At 42.8% G+C, this 15,117-nt stretch overlaps 1 protein-coding gene across 1 annotated transcript in view; it reads left to right on the top strand.

The window, feature by feature from the left end:
• SLC9A9 (solute carrier family 9 member A9) overlaps positions 1–15,117 on the top strand; it is a 494,822-nt gene that overhangs the window by 361,946 nt on the left and 117,759 nt on the right. The gene's annotated exons all lie outside the window — the stretch shown is intronic.

Genomic DNA, 15,117 nt, shown 5'->3' with positions numbered 1-15,117 from the left:
TTCATTCTCACTGAAGTGATTTTAAAAGGTTTTATCATCTCCCCATGCTTATTCATTTGTTTGCTTCAGGTAGGCAGCATACAAAGTTGAAAGGAAACAACCTGAATCTAAAAACTGGTTAAAGTTAGACACCCGGGTGGCTCAGTGGTTGAGCATCTGCCTTTGGCTCAGGTCATGATCCCAGGGTCCTGGGATCTAGTCCCACATCAGGCTCCTTGCAGGGAGCCCGCTTCTCCCTCTCCCTGTGTCTCTACCTCTCTTTGTGTGTCTCTCATGAATAAATAAATAAAATCTTTAAAAAAATTGGTTAAAGTCTTGCTTCTGTTACTTACTACCTAATACCTTCTGCCAAGTAATCCCTACCAAGTGAATCTTTATGGATCTTAGCATTTTCATTTTTAAAGTGATATGGTAGGATGACATGATCTGAGGTCCCTTACACGTGTAGTTCTGAGCCTGATGTGAATTGTTTCCACCAAGCTCACTGTTAGGAAGGTCAGCAGGATCCAGGCTGCTGAGCCTGAGTTAGTGAGCTCCACCTTATTACTACGCCACTAGGGTACAATTTCAGTTTCTAGAAGACTTCTGAGAACGGTTAACATTTCCACAGAGTTCAGTAGTTTAAGTTGGAGCATTTAATAAAGCATGATTGCCATTGGGCATAATAAGTGGGTTCTACTCTGGAACACTTTCATTCCTCCTGTTTAGGTCTTATGGTATGATCCGTACTCCTCACATCTGCAACTGGCAGACGCCACAACTTATATATAAATTCCCTGTGAAAACCTGATCCTGCCTAGGGCTTGGGACAGCGTATGTCAAATGGGCAGGAATATTCAGGCTCCCTAGAGAGATAGTAAAAAACAAACAAACAACAACAACAAAAACATTATTGTAACTTTAAGGCTGGAAACAAAGCTCTGTTTAAGATTTATTAAATTCAGGAGTTTCTTAAGAAATTTCAAATGCCTATAAACTTAAAGTTCCCAGTTCAAGCGAGACCTTTCTATAGCTGCATGCTTATGGATGTGAAACTTTCCATATGCAGGAAGGAAACAAGTAGCACAGCCAAACTGAGTCATTTAAAGAAAATTAATAAAGGGGATATTTACAAAGATAGGGGCTGGTTTTAGAAAACCAATGAGGGATAGTGCAGCACCCCAGGATCAGAATCCATGGGAAGCAGTCAACACTCTTTACTCAAAAGTGCAGAGAGAAGTATTGACCAGAACCCAGGGAGAGCAGCTGCCCAATTCAAAGCTGAGGCTTTGGGAGAGGGAGACAGACAACCTTGGTGACCTGGCAAGGACGGGGCCTGAGGTATAAATATCTTGTCTTCCCTCTCTCTTCCCTCCTCCCAATATCCTGCCATTGCTTCCTTTAGGCCGGAAGCAATCCAAAGTTAGAGGGCAAGAGAATGCATTCAATGTAGTCCACATCAGGGAGCATCCTGGAGCCCAGAACAGGGTGGGGGAGAGGGGGAGAGTCTAGAGTTGCAAGTGAAAACAATTGTGAGGCAACAAAAACAATTGTGAGGTTATTCCACCCAGGTCAGAGTTAGGGTTAGTGAGGCAAACCTAGCACTCAGGATGCAAAAATCTGCACTCTCAGGATCAGACAAATGCTCAGCACTTGCATAGCCCATGGAGAGAGGGTGCCTTGCTTACCTCACCGAGTCCCAGCTCTGATTTCACCTAGAGACTTAGAGTTGTTTGCCATAGAATTAAGAACAGGAATGTATTATCTTTTAATCTGCAAGCATTACGAGAACATTTTGATAAAAGATTTTAAAATATCTCTTTAGACTTTTCCCCAAGGAAGGGGCAGGTAATATACTACTCATATGTCCAGAGGCTGGTGTGCTTAATGGTCTGGTGTTGTTATCGAGCACTGGATTTTGATTATTTTGTGTGGGTGTGTCTTTGATTCCAACTGCACATTTTTTCACATCTTACCATTTCTAAAGTCAAGATGTGTCTTATAATGAATAGTATCAGAAATATAATTAGCAGCACGTTTCTTCTTAGAAATATATAAAGTGATAGTGTGCTTCGTAATTGATGGCACCTTTGACTTAATGAAATTCAGCATAAGTACTTGGAGGATGTATCTGGTTTAACACATTTTTATATCTATCAAAATATCTAACATGTAATAATGGTCATCGTATATCTTCAACCAGGATTTCATGAATGTATGAAAGAAGTCAGTAAAGAGGGGAATTAATGAAAGAGTCCACTTGTCCTAGCCGGTATATACTTTTAGGGCTTAGGTAGTGTGGTGTCAGGAAAAATATCAGTTCATATCAATAGTTGTTTAAGCTGTCATCATGATCTTCTGGAATGATAGACTGAAAAAGCCTGAATGTTGCATTTGCCATGAGCATTCACTTAACTCTCATTATTTCATTTTCTGCCAAATTGATGCTAATTCTGTTCCCATGCTGTGCACTTTCTGCAATCTTCATGGTAATTTGAAAACCTGTTTTATAGCAGATTTTTATCCATTCCTTTCGTCTTCCCCTTTTTTATCTGCTCTAAGACAACTTCTTCCCAATGGCATTTTCATTAATTCTTGTCTCACATCCCTGATTTTAACCCTTTAACTGTGAAATCAAAGTGCAGTTTTTCAATATAATTCTAGCAGTAACCATGAATTCTTTTACTTTTTAAAGCTTAAACATTTAATTTCATTTCAACACAGCCCTAAATGCAAGCCTGTGCCTCAGCCTCATCGTAATAGCAGCTGGTTTGGTCAGAGAAAAACATTATTTTTCTAGTGATTTACTTTAATCCCTCTCAGCAAGAAACAAATTATTTTCCTCTCTTTTGATGAGTCATGCAATAGCAGCTTCCTAGCTTACCCATTATCTCTACCTGTCAATTTCCCTTTTAAAATTAAGATATTTATTCATGTTTAGCAAAAAAAGCAAGATAATGCAATACTAAGACTAGTGTTTCTGATTTAATTTTTCTTGGAATAAGCAAAAAGTGTTTTTATTGAAAAAGGTAGTAGGGGTGTATCACAAAGCTGGATACTAATTATTAAAAGCATCACATGGCCTTCCAAAGTGGTAAGTATCCCAAAGGAGAGTGAGATTCCAGTTGTTTGTGGAGGTTATAGACAATAATCTACTTCCAAATGTGAGCTAAAATGATTTTGGTAACCATTATTTATCCCAAAGCTATTTTAATGTCTATTTCAGTGATGTATTAGTGTTGGTGAAACAATCTTCCTTGGCTACTTTTTCATGTTTTAAGAATACATAATTAGTAATTGTCTACCATCTCTAGGATGTTGGTGATAGCCAGAAGCAAACGATTTACTGATGAAAAACTATTGCAGAACCCAGTTGCAAGGGTTTTTTAATGGCTAACTTATAGAAATGGATTATAAATCTTTCTTTTTTATCTTTAATTACAAAAATGTGTAGTGTTACAATGATAACTTCAGATCTTCTTCCCAACCTCCATATGCTTTAGGTGATACACAAATATTACCTAGTGCACGTTCTAGCACTCCATAAGCACTCAATAGATGTCAGCTGCTATTGTTATACTTTTACAGCTCCAACTAGCTTTTTATCCTCTGCCTCCCTTACTTCAGTGCCTGCTCTCAAAATCTGGTGTCCTTTTGCCCTTGGGATTTGTTCTCACCTATTTCCATTTTATTCCTCAGGAGTCCATTTGATCCACTCACTTGTACCTTGGGTGCATACAAACCCTAATATTACCTCTCCCAAGTTTTTGCCTTTATGTCTAGTCCTCAATGAGGAATAAAGAGCTTTAGCTCATGCTAAGAAAATTTAGGATTAGAAATTATAGAAGGTCATAATTTGGGTAGGTAGCTTTCTCAAAACCTCTTGTAAATCACCTGCCCTACTAACAAGTAAAATCATTTGGGGACGAAGAGGTCAGAACCAACCATTGGAATTAAGCTTTTTCATCATTTGTGCTGTAGGTAAATGTCCATCAGCTTTGCAAAGTTTTGTTGTTCTCCCCTTGATTACTTTCAGGACACCATCTCACATAAATGTCTCCTGGTCATCATTTCCTTTGACTGAGTCACCTTTTCTCCTGCATTATTGCATAAAGAATTTTATGCTTCCCTAAATGTATGTTCCATTTATTTCTCTTCATTGTTGAAGTTCATTCTTGATTTTGGTAGATGATTTCTATAGAGAAAATATGTTCCTCGTATCCAGAGAACACATTCCCATCCAGCTCCTTCCCACTGAAGCCCGAGCACATCAAAGAATAACAATATAAAGACTTGCCCTGAGATGACACTTCAAACCCACATTGTACACCAAGCATGGTCTTTAAGGGAGAGCTGGGATTAGGCCACAATTACACCAGGAGTTCTTAATAGCTGGGGATGGTTTGGAGTGAGAGGAGATGCACTTTTGGTACTGCCATATGAGCCTGTTTGACTATGAAATAACCATCATGGTTTCTAGGTTTTAAGTTTTCCACTTCTCATTCAGACCTCTGACAGTTTGGGATTTATTTTCGACCACTTTTAGTTTCATAGCAACATAGAAAGCAGACTCCTACAACAACCTTATATTCAGTAATAAGTTGTCTTCTTTTTTCTCATATAACATCTTCAGTTTGACATTAAGAAGATGCCCCACACAGAAACACACTAGAATTTAAACAAGCTAATCCACTTGAAAGGATAGTTTTTCTGGGGAATATGCACTTGGCTCTGATAAATCCCTAATTGCCCAAGGAGAGCACCCTGAGTGAAGCCTTAGGGAAGAAAGTCCCAGTAACTTGATAAGCTATTGCATCTATCTTCCCACCAAAGGATGTAGTGCGCTTATGGCTTAGGTCAAAACAAATTAGTCTAAGTATTCAGTCTCAATCCAGTTTCTGATTGACTGTATTCTGCAGCCTGAAATTAGCTTACATCTTGGCAGAACTAAGTCCTCCAAATTCAGAGGAAGTCTTGCCAAACTTAAAGAACAGGATGTAGATCTGTATTTGTGTCTGTGACATGTACTTGTTTATTGGTGTTTATTTTTCAAAGAACATGTTTTCCATCTACTTATATGTTCCTGGATGTATTTCTAAATTGTTAGACATTTTAAACACTAGCCCCAAGGCTCATCTACACATCCAAAGCACACCTACTCTAATTACTCTTTACACTGTAAATAAGCCTTCAATGGAGCCAGACTCACAAGGAAAGCCTACTTTAAGATCAGTTGAGGAAAAGATCATAACTCTTTTTTTTTTCAAGATTGTATTTATTTATTTGAGAGAGAGAGCATGCGTGCGAGCCAGGGAAGGGGCAAAGATGGGGTGAGAAAATCTCCAGCAGACTACACACTGAGTGCAGAGCCCAATGTGTGGCTTGATGCCACAACTCTGAGATCATGACCTGAGCCAAAACCAAGAGTCAGATGCTTAACTGTCTGAGCCACCCAGGTGCCCCTAAGACATAACTCTCATGCTGGAGATAGTCACAGCTAACTCTTCATTCAAAAGGCCTACGTAGCAAAGACAACATCAACAACCACCTTAGCAAGAATAGCAGCTACCACCTCTAAGCACTTCCTAGGTGAAGCCCTGTGCTGAGCCCCTTGAATGCATTATCTCACAGTCACTCCTGGAATAGTTACTATTCATATTCCATTTTATTAAAAAGGATATTGAGGCACAGCCTCTTGGCAGCAGTCACACACATAAATGATGGGACTAGCTGGTCAGGGTCCCTAACTCCTGATGATTATGCTGTGTAGCTCTTATCAGCTGTTAGCTGGTATGTTCAGTAAACTGTGTCAGCACAAGGTTAGAGACCAGATCCTTCGTTACTCAGGTCAGCATGATGATGCATAATCTCTAGGAGAAAAAAAAAGAAATGTGGGCAGCCATTGGACACAAGGACAGGAATATCACATGAACCTTGATCCAGCCGGTTTCAATCTGGTAATCAGACATGTCCCACATATGGGAAAGTGTAACCTAGGAAACCAATCAGGAAACCAACAGATGACAGTGTGTCCATGCACTTGTGGAAACCCAGAGTGGCAGCTCTGCTCTCAGCAGCATCCCCAGACTTGTGTCTTACTCTTCTATGGGAGTTCGCAGTCATCTCACATGCTTCATGTCCCCACATTGTAGAACATCCTTTTCTTTCTTCACTTCACTGGCACATATGTCAACCTATCACTTCCCAAATTTAAAATCGGGGTTGCCTCTCAGTACACAGTAACCTTTGTGCTCTAAACCCAGTCTTCTGATACAAGTATAAAATCACCTACCCAGTTGCTGACCAAGAGACTCACTATCACACCTCTGATATAATCATCTTTTGCCTGAAAGCAAGAAAGAAATGGGGGGGGGGGCTGTTATTTTCCCTGATACTGAGCCCACGCTGACTACATTTGGGTATCTCCCACATGGTTCTGTCCCATGTAGTGCATATTAGTCCAAACCAAAATTTTCTGCATCTATTGCTACTACATTTGTTCAGAAAAATGTTCACCTCTTTCCAAGGTTATGAAAAATTACTCTCCTGAGCCTCTTTCCTACCAGCCTCTCTGTAAATAAGAAGCCCAAACTGTCTTCAAATACCAAGCATGACACACCCTTCTCTAGCTTCCATTAACATTCCCAGTCCACTGATCTTGACCTTGAAACATCCATTATACCTCCTTCATTCCTTAGACTTTACTGTTTGATCTCAACCTCCACTTCAGACAGCAAGTAGCCAAAACTCTGAAGGGGGGGAGAGGCTATTTTTCTGGAGCTAATAAGAATGTGTAGAGCTAACCTTGCTTCACTCACAATAGATATGCTCAGACCCCACCTGACCCTGAGCTTGTTTCATTTTTCTAACAGGATATATGCCTCAGCAGAAATTCCCACACATACTTCTCCTATAATATGGTTAATGGCAGGGGTGAACGGTTCTGGTATCCTGAGTGGAAACTCAGAAACATTTCAGCACTTTCCTCTTCTTCACTTCACGGTCAGTTTGGCATGTGACACCGCCACCCCTCTAAATATACATGCCTCAGATCCATCTCTTCTTTACCAACTCTATCTTCCATTAGGCTCTAATGGACTCTTGGGCAGGCTATCACAATAGTCTACTACTAGATGAACCTTCATGCGTACAGTTTCTTTCTTTTAAAAAAAAAATTATTTATTTATTTATTTGAGAGAGAGAAAGTACACACACAAGCAGGCAGGAGGGAGGGGCAGAGGGAGAAGCAGACTCCCCGCAGCAGAGAGCTTGATTCAGGGTCCCATCCCAAAAAGATCATAACCTTAGCTGAGGGCAGACGCTTAACCTACAGAGCCATGCAGGCACCCATGCTTCCAGTTGCTTAATATCACAATTTTGCCACCAGTGATTTTTCTAGAACATAAATCTAATTATTTCAACTCCTACTGCCTGCAGGAAACAAAAACAAAAGCAAAAAAAAGAAAAAGAAAAAAGAAAGAAACTTTTCCTAAGCATAGCATTCAAGGCCCTTTATAATTTTTCCTCAAGTTACTTTCTGTTCTCACCCAAAATAACTGCCTACTTCACCTTGCTTGAACCTTCACAGTCTAGCCACACAGTGCTATTTACCATGCCTTAAACCTCCTTGGTACTTTTAAACTTCTATGCTTTTGCCCATGCTGTGCCCTCAGCCAGCAGTGCCCTCTCCCACCCTCCTTTTCACTCACCATTAACCTCTGCTGTGATGGCTCAAGTCTATTGATAGTGATGTTGTGGGCTAGGAATGCCTGAAGCACACACCTGGTTGTATTACTCATACAGAGATCCCACAGACATTTTCTCCATCAGGGCCAATGTTGTGCCTGAACCAGCCCTTGTGATTTTCATCATGATTTCAAGATGCCCGCACTTCAGCAAAAAGCATCAGGAAACTGGGACGCCTGGGTGGCTCAGCAGTTTAACGCCTGCCCTTGGCCCAGGGTGTGATCCTGGAGACCTGGGATCGAGTCCCATGTTGGGCTCCCTGCATGGAGCCTGCTTCTCCCTCTGCCTATGTCTCTCCCTCTCTCTTTCTCTGTCTCTCATGAATAAATAAATAAAATCTTAAAAAAAAAAAAGCATCAGAGAACTTTGAGGAATAAGATTTATTACTTACACATCCTGGAGGGCATACTCAATATGCTTGAGGCCATGCAGCAAGGTTGTGGGCAGAGAGAGAGAAGGAGCAGAACCTGGGGTTCTGCCTTTATAAGGGTCTAACGTGGAGTATCTAGGTTTTCACTTTTTCACTCTTTAATGACTAATGTAAAGCACAAGAGCAAGAACTAGGTCATGGGAAATCAGAAGTGGGATCACTCAAGTGCTCAGTCATCTAGGTTACCCAGGGCTTTCTGAAAGGGGAAACTTCATGAATGGGACAGCTTAATTCCTTGTCTGGTTGTTTAGCTCGTAGCTGTATCATACAGCTGGCAATATGTTTATTCAAGACGGATATATTTTGAAATGGATGCCTCAGCAAACAAAAGCTTAATGTCAGGCACTTGCACTACCAGTCAAAAACCTTAATGTCAGGCATTTCCACAACACTCACTCTTCAATGTCCTACTCCTTTGTGAAATGTACCCAACCTCTCCAGCCCATCTTGGGTGGGCTATTCGTTGGTGTGCTCAAATAACTCTGTGTACCAAGCTGACCTCACCATACCATAGCTCTTTGTTTCCAATGCCAGTCTCCCTATTAGACCTTGGGCCATTGAGGACAGGAATCCTGTCATTGACCTTTACATCCTGGCCTATGTCATTTATAGAAAAATCTACTCTTGGCTTTAACCTATATTGTATTTACCATCCAGTGCAGGCTATATCAAATTTTTTCCTAACAATAACAAGAGCAATAAGAACATCAGCAAATGTTTCATGAGAGCTTTGGAGGTGGCAGCCAATATTTTATGCACTTTATATGTATAAACTTATTTTATCCTTATATTAGCCCATAATGTGTATTTTTATATATATAATTATATAGATAGATAGATAGATAGATAGATGATAGATAGATAGATAGATAGATAGATAGATAGATACACACACACACACACACACACACACACACACTTCTTATCCCCATTCATTTCTGAGAAAACAGGTTTAAGTAATTTGTCCCAAGGTGACAAATCCAGTAACTGATAGAAATGAGATTTGAACTCACACAGCCTGGCTCCATGGTCCCAACTCTTAACTATTGTGCCACATTGAAATAATGGAATGGGGGATCCCTGGGTGGCTCAGCGGGTTAGCGCTTGCCTTTGGCCCAGGGTGCGATCCTGGAGTCCCGGGATCGAGTCCCACGTCGGGCTCCCGGCATGGAGCCTGCTTCTCCCTCCTCCTGTGTCTCTGCCTCTCTCTCTCTGTGTGTCTATCTCTATCATAAATAAATAAATAAATCTTTAAAAAAAAAAAAAAAGAAAAAGAAATAATGGAATGAAGCGAGATGAGTTTTTTTGTGTACTTTAGTTTCATGTTCTTATTTCCTCAAAACAAATTTAAAATGTTTGAGTGATTAATTAAACTAATTTTGGTCATACTCAAGCTCCACTAGTTATTTACTCAAGTGAGATGGGATGGAGGTGATGAAGCGCCAGATTTTGGCCCCTGTGTGATGTTCTCATAGCTACATGCTGGTCCCCAAACCTCTCTCTGGGGGTGTCTTGCACACTCTTCCTTTGTCCTGCAATATTTATGTGCTTAATATCCAGTCACTTTTCCCTTATTGAAAATGTCATTTTTTTATACTTAGCAGTCAAACACAATTCTTAGAGAAAATGGTTTCTCCTCCCCCACCACCCAGCCCCTGTCAGCAGGGGCTCAAAGAACCAAAATTGCACCTAGGACTATTGGGATTCACACAATAAGACTAAGCCCTAGAAATATTTCATTGCTTTTCTGGAGGTGCTAAATGATAAGGATCAGAATGGATTTTGTTGACTTTAATGGGAAAAGTGAGCCTTTTGTTAGTTACTCCTCTTGCTTCCCCTCCAAGAAAAACCCAACTCTGGAGCATTCTTTTCGGCCATGACTGGATATGGGAGCATCCTGAGATTTCAATATGTCTAATAAAACTCACCAAAGAATGGAGGTGCGATAGGAAGGGAGGTGCATTATGGTAGCACAGAGATGTGTTTTGCTCTGAAAATGGAGCTGGATGCTCATTGTAAATGAGGAACCCGGAGTGAGATGTTTGAGAGCACAGCTGGGAATATCTGCAAAGCTCACTTTCATTTTCATTTGAATACCATAGAGGCAGCACTCGACTCGCTTAAAATTAAAAGGTACATCAGGAATGCAAAACATTGTATAAAATTTTAACCAGTCTTTCTAGTTGCTTTATAATCTCTTTCTGGTTCTTCATCTCTCTGTATTTTGATAAATGTTTTGGGGGCTGTGTGATTGTCCATCCATCCACCCCTGGCTTCCCCTTTCTAAAGTTGCAGGCACCTTTGCAATTCTTTCCCTACCACACGCACCTCTCTCTATAACCACCTGGTGCTTCCTTTTCACCTTCTGTCTCTCTCCAGTTTTTCTGCTCAGCTCCACCCATACCCTTCTCTTGCTCTTGGTCTTCAGACACCTTCCTTTCCTTTTTCATTGCCCTCTTACTCCACCAGCCTGCCAGGAAGTTTGGAATAAATTCCAATCTGGGAAATTTGGCTCTCCTTAAATAGAAATGATGTTTTACTATGAAATCCCTGATGTGCACTGGCCACTCACTGTGCTTAACTGTAGGTATTCCTATACTTTCAAGGGTTGTCCATTGCACAGCTGGGGACTAGGAGGGCTGATCTTGAAATTAGTTACCAGTGAGCATGGTAGTGAGCATTGGCCCCAACGAATCTTTTTAAGTACTGATAATAATAAAAATAATAACAGGGACAATGGCTGCTAACATTTCTTGAGAGCTTACTAGGTACCAGGTCCTAAGCTAACCACTTTTATAAGTATTTTCCCATATAACCTTTACCAGAACCCTGGGGAGCATGTTCTGTTATTATGGCCATTGTGCTAATGAGGAAAAGAGAGCACAGTGAGTGATGCAGATCACACGGCAGTGAGAGGCTCTGAAGAGCTGTGTTTCACTGATACTTCAACAACCATAGGGTAGTTGTGAGTCCTGGGTTTCCAGCTAGGGCCAGTATATCATGAAGAGCACTGGCTTGGCCTGTATGGCTGCATATAACCAGACAGGTGAACACAGGTTGGGCCAGAGTTGCCATAGTCAGAGCAAGGTGATCACAGGTGCCAGAGAAAGGGTTTGGTCTGGGAACAGAAAACAGAGTTGGAGATATACAGCTACTTAGAGTCCAAGTCAGCAAAAACATTATGTGATGGGGGATCCAAACCAATGTAGGGCAATAAGATGGATGGTCCATGGTGGTGATCAGAAGGGGAGGGACAGTAGTGGAAAGTTCAGGAAAGGAGGTGGTGCACCAGAGATGCCCAGTGGTGGCCATGCTGGAGTTTGGAGGGAGAGGAGTCAGTCAATGGGAGAGGCACTGGCAGATCTGGGTAGGGCTACAGCTCCAGGATCCTATTGAGTAATAGGGCTCGGAAATAAAGACAGGTCCAGTTAGCACCCCTGGGGCGCCGTGTCCAGATCAGATGAACAGAAAGGGTAGCTTAACACCACAGGAACAGTGCAAAAGAGCCTTGGATATCACCTAAGGAGGTTGGACTTCGTCCCATATACCTGTGATCTCTTACCTGGGGAGCCGCTGCGAACACACATGGCACCACAAGCTGTGTGACATCGTGTCTTCTTTCCATTCATCTCTCAAAGCCCATAGTGTGTAAATGATCTTTCATACCTAAGAGTGAGTGGATTCAAGGTTAACCCTAAGAGAATGCCACTTTCACACTCTGACTTGCTTTCTTGAACAGAAGAATAAGAGGTACAGAGGCAGCTGGCATGTTTGCTTAACCCTGGGGATGCTGTGTGAAGGTGCCAGGCATGCTGATGTCAGTTTATAAGCCACAATAGAGAAAAGGTAGAAAATTGCCCTCGGAAGCAATGGGGAGTTAGTCTGGGGAAGTAGGGCAGAGAGTAGGGCAGACAACAACTGTGTTTTACTTGTAAGGACTTCTATAATGTTTCAGTTTTATTGTTTTACTGTGTCTGTGTCTATGTCTGTGTATTATAAACTTGAAAAAATGTATTAAATTTGACCATCAGGTAATCAGTTCTGTGCTGAATTAAAAGGTAGGAGGGAGCACAGAGCTCATCTGCGAATGTACGGTTGCAGGCAGGAAATCAGAGCAATCTAACTGGCAGATGATAAGAATTTTAAAAAGAGAAAGAATAGTAGCCAGGGACCATTTAACGTGGGCATAAAGAGGTTCATATAGCACTTGGAAATCATTATAACACAGCGAGTGTTAGACTTTATGGGGCCAGTGGTGATGCTGAGACCTCCAGTAAAGATCCGAGTATCCCCATCACTCCCTGTTTAAGGAGGCAAGGAGCCAGGTAATATAATTTAGCAAGATTTTTATCAAAAGGAGCTAAAAATCACAAGTAAAAGAAGGCATTGTTCTTATGACAGTAAATGTTTTAGGTTTTTCTAATTCAGTCTGCCAAACTGCATGCTCTGTGAGGGCAGGAACCACATGTGTTCTGCTCACCCCAGCTGCCCCAGGAGGGAAGTAACTTCTATGGAGTTTCTCTTTCCTCAAGCCACTCGAGATGCTTAGTCTGCTCCAGGCCAAGAAGGGCTACGGGCCTGGTCCCAGGAGCAGACCCTGACCTTCCATGAAACGGGAGCAGGGAGGAGGCGTTGTTCTTGCTCCCAGTAGAACAGCATTTCTCAGGCCTCTGCGGGGCTCTTCACCGAGTCCCCCATAAAACTGAAGAACTTAATCCACTGCCATCATTCCTCAGCTCCATCTGGCTGCTGGAATAATTGAAACTAGAAATGTCTGCTTTGATTGCTGCTGGAAAGGAAAGCTCAAATTTTCGCGGAAAACCTCAGTACTGCCTCAAACCTTCAATATGGGGTTTCTTGTGAAATTCGATTTTCTGTTCTTTCCGGTTCTCTAGACAGGGAACCTGAAAGAGGCCCTAAACAGATGCAGCAGCAGGAAGGCCCCGGGGTTCCATTCACAGCTCAACAGGTGCCAGGGAACCCTCTGGGGAGGGGCACGGGGAGATGGGGGATCTGGGCTTATGGAGAAATAAAGGCTCCTGGAGGCTCCCAGCATCAGCCACGGAGCTCAGGCCCCACAGAGCCTTGAACATGACCCAGCCTCATGAGAGAGAGGGTCCAGGGTGTCCCCACACTCGTACCTCACTGTTCCCGCCTTGAGAGGCTGGGCCTGAACCCGCCCTCCACTCTCTCTCTCCCCTACCCCTCCCTCATGTCCTCCCTTTCCCTCCTCCTCTAGCCTTCCACCCTCGGTGCCCCTTGGCCTGCTGGGCTCCAACTGGACTTCTCTCTCCCCCCTCCCCTGCCCTCTCCTTGCACTGCCTCCTTCCTCCCTTCTCACTTTAGGAGGCCGATGCCTTATCCATGAGGCCACAGGGTGACTCTCCCCTCTCCCTTTGTCTCTCTCCTCACCCCTCCTTCTCTCTCCCCCCTGACCCCTTTCCCTCCCACCTTCCTTCTCTCTCTCTGACTTCAAATAGATCAAATGGCTCTTTCTACTCAGAGAAAATCAAAAGTGAGTCCCCACCAGAGGCTCTTCTCAGTTCCACATACAATAAATAGCTACCCATTTCACCCCCTGGGTTAGAAAGAAGAGGCTATTCATGCCCAGAAGACACTGATTTTTGAAGTATCGGAGGTATTTTAAACAAGCTGTCTCTGCACCACTTTCCTTTCACAGGCCAGCAGTCTGCCAACTGGTGGCTTCTGACCCTGCTTTCCCCTCCCCCACCTGGAGAACAGGACTGCAAGGGGACCAAAGGAGTATTTACGGGGGAGTTAAAGGGAAGACCCTAAAGCTCTAGGAACTGCGGTGTTCACAGGAAAGGCTCTGGAGAGCTTGAGCCAGGTGTCTGAGGTTCTGAGCTGTGCCTCCCCGCCCCGCCCCCTCCAGTCCCCCCAGCCTACCCCCACAACAGTCAGAGGCCCACTCTCTGGAGCAGAGGAAATTCAAGCTTCAGGCCCCTCAATTGCTCTGGCCCTTTCGAGGCCGTGGGAAGAGACCCAGCATCATGATCCCATGGTCCTGTGTTTTTGCAAGATCTGCAGAAGGAATATATTTTAACCACAGTTGGGTTTGATGACAGTTTCTTTCCACTACTGTTTCCCCTCAGTTGTACCTCTCCCCTGGTCAAGTGGCCCTGGAGTGGGCATTTGGGGGATCTGACTACAGGGAAGCTGGGCTGGGAATGCATTTAGTTTATATTGAGTAGGATAAGTGTGTGTGGTCCGCAGTCACTTCTGTGCATGGGCAAGTCGTGGCTGGCCATCCAGCGCAGGGAGGACTCACAAGAATAGTGCCACAAGGCTGAATCAAAGGTGGATGTGTCCTACGCACCAGGCTTCAGACGTCTGTGGGTAGTGTTAGAAAAACAAGGCTTGAAATGCACTGAGCCTAAAGCTAGTCTGTGGGAAATTCTTCTAATCATGAGATGTGTAAGATTCCGAGTGGAGGCTTCCATTCTCATTGGTGCCCTATCAGAGGCAGAAATCAGGAATATATTCAGTGATGCAGTACGCACACTGCTAAGCACACTGCGCTTTGTTCATGGGACTCGCGTGACATGAAGTTTATCAGGAATCTTGTGTTTGCACAATTAACCTCGAGCAGCACTGCACACAGCGAGCATGTCTGGTAAGGAGGCATGCTTTAGTGCCTCCAAATCATCAATAATTTTGATCGATCATGCTAGAGAAAAGGTTACCTTATCTTCCTATTCTCTCTTGTACAAAATCATTGCCACATAAAGGAAGCATCAAAGTATACAGGCAAAACTTACAGAGGAAAAAGTTATTTTAGAAGTATGCCAGGCAGTTAATGAATCTGAATATTATTTATTTTGTGCATTTGGAGATGTCTGCTGCATTTGCCAGATTTTTTTTAAATTTTTATTTATTTATGATAGTCACAGAGAGAGAGAGAGAGAGAGAGAGAGAGGCAGAGACACAGGCAGAGAGAGAAG

Source organism: Vulpes lagopus, chromosome 19 (genome assembly GCF_018345385.1).
Source record: "Vulpes lagopus strain Blue_001 chromosome 19, ASM1834538v1, whole genome shotgun sequence".
NCBI lineage: Eukaryota > Metazoa > Chordata > Mammalia > Carnivora > Canidae > Vulpes > Vulpes lagopus.
This window is presented reverse-complemented; position numbering and strand designations above follow the sequence as displayed.